Below are 6144 nucleotides of genomic sequence, written 5' to 3'. Positions count from 1 at the left end.
AATTTCCTTGACCTAAACTACTACCTTTAGCTCTATGGCCCTTCATTACTCTCTTTCACAAAGTCACATAGTATCAACCTATTAGCTAGTCACCAACAAACAATTTATCTAGAAATATCTCTAACCATACTTAATTCCCATGACATAAACTGATGTAAGATAACTAGCCCAATATACTCGGCCCCAGCATCAACAGGCATGAGATGGATTTTCTTGTTAACCATTTATTTAGCCCTGACATCACCTGAAATCAGGTGGAAAATGCATTAGAAAAAGACAGCCCTTGAGCTTTGATGGAAGTGGCCTTATCAGGGTAATTTTTCCGTAAGTATGGCTGTTAAACTGCAATTAAGTAATCCCTAAATACATGTTTCTCAACTAAAATGACATTATCCTCCATGAAAAGTAATTGGAAAGTTACATCAACTAGAAATCTTAATATAAGATTCTCCACAGAATCTCTGAAAGAGAATAGTTCATAGAAATTGACTGTAGACCCAAGATTTCCAACAACAGAAAGACACCTTCATTGAAACTGACAGATTTCACCCAGAATCAGATTATTCCAGTTGTGCAGAAACACTGATTGTCACACTCTCCTTTACATACTTTGTTGTGTATTTTTTTAATTTTTTGAGTCTTTTAAACTTTTTACTGATTTGAAGTCATACAATTTTTATTTTTTTACAACGTTATACATACTAATATTAATGACCTCAATATGAGCAGTCTGTAATTTAGATATCCCAAACTATTGCAAATACAGCCAATTTAGAAAATTATGGAATAGGACAACAATGGGAAAAAACAATTAATGGCCATATTTGCAACTGATGCTTCTAAAATAAATTTTGATTAAGAATATTTTAATCAAAAATATAACTATAGATAAACATCTAGGGTAAGGTTGCTACAACTCTATTTATGCAAATAACATGACTCAACCTCATCATATGAATCACTTCAACCTCAATAGATATTTTTCTTTTGTCAGTTTTTAATGATATTTTTCTTTTTAGAGATACTGTAAGTCAAATAATGAAGAAACTCATACATATGAACCATTAATAATTTTTAACAAAATAAATAGAAGTGCAACATATTAAGCATAGAAAACCCTGAGAATGAAATAATGGCTATTATGGACTGAATATTTGTTTTTCTTAAAATTTATATGTTGTAATCATAAACCCCAATAAGTTGGTATTAGGAGGTGGGACTTTTATGAGGTAATTAGGTCATGAAGGTGGAGTCCTTGTGAATGGAATTAGTGGACTTATTAAAGAGACCCCAGAGCTCTCTCTCTCTCTCATTCTTTCTGTCAAGGGAGAACACATCAGGAGGATGGCAGTCTATGAACCAGGAAGCAAACCCTCACCAGACACTCAGTATTGTGACCTTTTGATTTTCAACTTTTCAGTTTCCAGAACTGTGAGAAACAAATGTTTGCTGTCTAAGCCACCCAGTTTATAGTATTTTTGTTACAGCAGCCTGAACAGACTAAGACAATAGTATATTACACTAACCTTACCAACAATGCACCTTTTGTAACCAATATAAGTACAGGAAATGTCCTTGTGCGAGAAAATGAGATACAAATATTCTTGGGATGTAACTGAGACTGTTTGTCATGTCAAAACCCAGAGAAAATAATCTTGCAGCCCCACTAAAGTTGATTACTCTCTTGTGAAGCATCTGAGATCTTCTTTACAATCATGGGACTCTGGCTCTTCTGTGCCAATCAAGGATAATGACTATTTGTCCTCTGAGCATCTCAGACCATTCTGAGTGTTTGGCTGTTCGATATCTTTAATAGATTTTTTCTCCTTACAAAGAACCTGAAGTGAAAAAACCTTTAAGTATGCAGTATAACTGGCAGAATGGATTCATGATAATGAATGATCCTACACATAGAAAGTGTCCCTGTAGGATGGTCATGTTATTTTATCCTTTAATTTAGTTGACAAAATAAATAACTGAGACCATAAACTGTCCCCTTACCGATCAGAATAATCAGTGTAAATTATATAGTCTAACCAGTTATGAGTAATTGAACAATTTTTTCCAATCGTTGCTAACCCTTCATGTCATACCTGGATTAATGGCACCAGTAAGATGGAAGAATGCATATCTCAATTAAGAAAATACAGCCTTAATACTGTTTCTTCCTAGGATTTAAAAGGTGGAAAAAGCATTGTTTTCACCCTAATGATAAGACAAGTCTGGACGAACTACAAAAAACACACATGTTCTGAAACTCTTTAGGTATAAGAAGGTACAGGGTAACCAAGTTTCTAAATTTCAAAAAAAAAAAAAGGCAGGAATTTCTGAAATAAGAAAGGAAACATGTACTTTCTCAACTGTGGTAGAGTACAAAAAGAAGGTGGCTTCCATGCAAGTAAATTTTTAAAATTAGTTAAAATTTTATTCAATTGCTGAAGGCCAAATCTTAGCTACCATGAGAATACAGAACTTCTGGGAGCCTCAGACACAAGAGCAATTCCACCTACTCATGTATTTTTGCATGGACCTTCCCCAGGTGCCAATATTAAGTATTAGAGACAAGCAGAAAACCAGAAAGTGCCTCCCTTGGTTCTGGAGGGAATGTCATGAGAAAAAGACATGAAGTCCAACTCCTGCCTGGATTCTCTTCTCCTATAAAGTAAAACCCTTAGTCTGCTGGTGAATGGGCCACAAACCCTGCCACCTTCAAAGCACAAGTAAAGACCCAGTATTGCTAGAGATGGGTAAAATAAATAAAGGTTTTCTACCTCTATAGGGGCAGGAGACTGTCCTCAGCTCAGGATCCTATTCTAACATTAATAAGTGTATGCCACCATGGGGGTGTGGTGGTGTCTTAGACCATTTGCTTTGCTATTAAGGAATGCTGGAGGCTGGATAATTTAGGAATAAAAGAGATTTACTTGTCTCATGGTTATGCAGGCTGTACAAGAAGTATGGTGACAGCACCTTCTTCTGGTGAGGGCATCAGGCTACTTCCACACATGGCATAAGGTGAAAGGGAACTGGTGTGTGCAGAGATCACATGGGAGTGAGGAAGCAAGAGATAGAGACGGGGGAGGTGCCAGGCTGTTTTTAACAATCAGTTCTGTAGGAACTAATAGAGTGAGAACTCACCTGTTACCACAGAAATGGCACCAAGCCATTCATGAAGGATCTGCCCCACGATCAAACACCTCTCACCAGGCCCCACCTCCAACACTGGGGATCAGATTTCAATGTGAGATTTGGAGGGAACAAACAAAGCATATCTAATCCATAGTATTCCTCCTCTGGCCTCCCAGGTCAAACGTCCTTTTCACATTGCAAAATATAATCATTCCATCCCAATAGTTTCCAGAAGTCCTAACTTGTTCCAGAACCAACTCAAAAGTCTAAAGGTCGAAAGTCTCATCTGAGATTCAAGGCAAGCTATTTCCACTTATGAACTTTTGAAATAAAAAACAAATTATTTAGTCCAAGAGGCAATGGTTATACAAGCATTGTGTAAATGGGTAGATAACACTCTATTATGTGATATCTGCCATAGAGACAAGGCTGAGATTGGTTGTCATGGGGATCAGAAATAGGGATGCTGAGAAAGCCCCACCTCAAGTATACAGGGCCTGTTTAACCAGGACAAGAGAGAATTTTCCCTTCTGTCACACCATCAGCCTGAAAAGCACTAAGTAATGCACTTCTCTTTTAGATACTAAGTTGCAGTCACTTCCTTCAACAAGTCTTCAAGAAATAATATACTTTGGGATTTTTGTTATTTTCACAGTTTAGAACTCTTTCTCTCCAGGGTAAGAGGGGAACAACTTTTGAACATTTTGAAGTAAGCCTGGTGGGGTTTTCTCATCTCTGGAAACTTCCATGTTGATTACCAGCTCATACAATAGAAGTTCTTCTTTTACACTCCAAAATCAGCTTCTGAGAAGATGGAGGTGATTTGCTTCAATTCCTTTGATCAGCTATCAAGTTATGTGTTAGTATTTGACTATGTGGCTATATGTTTATTTTTTATTTTTAGAGACAGGGTCTTGCTATGTTGCCCAGCCTGGTCTCAAACTCCCAGGCTCAAGCAATCCTTCTGCTTACCATCCTGAGTAGCTGGGACTAACAGGCATGCACCACCGTACCATGCCTGGCTCATTTGACTGTATTTTAATATAGTGTTATCAGGTATAATTTCTGAGTAACAGACGTTCCATATGGAGGCAAACCTTATCCGACACTGTGATGCAAGTATGTGTGCACTAATATATAGAATAAACTAGTCTAAAAAGTCCAAAATAGATTTTTGACATGTAATGAATTAAGGGAGTTATTAAGAGTCTTTTTGCAAGGGGCAGGGGCAGTGTACATATATTTCTGCAATATAAATTTTTCTCTCCACTGTCTCATGAGTCTTATGAAAACTGACTTGACCTAGAACCTTAGGGAAAAAATATTCACTAAATATTTCATGCACGCATTTGTATATGCATAATGCACTGTATTAAATAATTCTTTACTAAATAAAGCATTTCTATGTGCTTACCATGTATCGGGAAGTTGTCTAAGCAATTATGGCTATACGTATCTAAATTAAGAAAAGACAATCTTAGTTGTGATGCTACTTAGGATTTATAAAGCTGGAAAAAGCATTGCTCCCACAGTAGTGATGAGAAAAATCTGAATAAACTACAAAATCATTCACGTTCTGAAATTCATTAGGGATCTGAGGGCATGGGCAATCAAGTATCCTGAATTCCAATTAAGCATAGGCCCTGCTTAGGTAAGAAAGGACACAGGAGGACCACTTAATTTTTCTTTAAGACCCTACAAAGATTCCTAAGGGGAATTATTTAATTGCCTTTATTGATACAGAAATGGAGGCAAGAAAAGGTGAAATCATTTGCTCAAGGTCACACAATAGGTAAGTCGTACAGTCAAGATGTCAGCCTGTTAGCTTGGGGGTAGTCATGCTTGCTGCAAGCCACTCTGCTATGCCACCTCTGTCATCATTGCTAGCACTTCAATTCAGACCCCAGAGAAAAACAACTTAGAATACTAAGACTGATGCTGGAGCTCCCGAACCTTTTCCCTTGTAGCTGATCCCAAAGTGTGTGAGGTTTATGTCTGTTATCACATATAACATAGTAAGAATAAGAACCACAGAGTCAAACAAAAGCAAGAAAAATCCTTGGTTACCTAGTACAACACACTTTTTACAGCTAGGGCAACAGCCCAGGGAGGTTAAGAGACTCTAGTCAAAGATTTGAGGGTGAGAGACACCACTGAATCCTGGTCTATTGCCTGGCTGTGAGTGTAGGAGCTAAAGAGACAGAATAGGAGGGGTCTGGTTTCTGGGCTTGGGATAAAGGAGTACCCCACTCTTTTGTTGCAGTTAGATATATCCTTCGTGAGATATGAACGCTATTGGAGTCAAGAGATCCACCGGGTTAATAAATGATAGAACAATCTCAGTGGCCTTGAAGAAAGAGTAATGGAAGGTTATAATGACTTCAATCTCAGGGGAAAAGATGGAGAATTAATGTTCTAGGAGTGGCAGGGCTCCTAGACGGTACAGAGAAAAATATGTGAAAACTTGCTCTGTGCTGATCCATTAAGTGAAGGAACACACACACTTTTTGTCCCTCTTTCTCAACCTAGCCTCTTGTGTCCCTGCTCCTCTGATTAGATTATCTGTTGCTCCCTCTACAATAAAGATATTTACTAACCTGGGAATGAGGTGGTGAGAACAAGGACCTGGAGAGTGTCAAACTCCCCATCTTGGCTGTTTTACACAGTGAGATTGAGGCTCAAATTATCTTTGCTGTGAACCCTCCTTTCTTTTCTGAGCAAGTGGAAAGTATAGTAATTAGGACTTCGGAGTGAAAAAGCTCTGGGCTTAACATCTAACCAGTTCAACCATGCTGAGATCTCAATGGTCCTTCTCTATAAAAGTGAGACTAAGAAGTGCCCACATTGAATCATTGTCAGAATGTTTCACTGCAGCTTCAAAATGGGCATGGGAGGGGGCACAACTTGTCTTTAAAAAGGAAGATTCTAACAGCTTTCATCACTCCATGCAACTAATTTGCTATTTTATTGCATTCTGCAAATCAGATATCATGCATATCTTTCCCACTGCCTTGC

Source organism: Pan paniscus, chromosome 9, assembly GCF_029289425.2.
Source record: "Pan paniscus chromosome 9, NHGRI_mPanPan1-v2.0_pri, whole genome shotgun sequence".
Taxonomy (NCBI): domain Eukaryota; kingdom Metazoa; phylum Chordata; class Mammalia; order Primates; family Hominidae; genus Pan; species Pan paniscus.
This window is presented reverse-complemented; position numbering follows the sequence as displayed.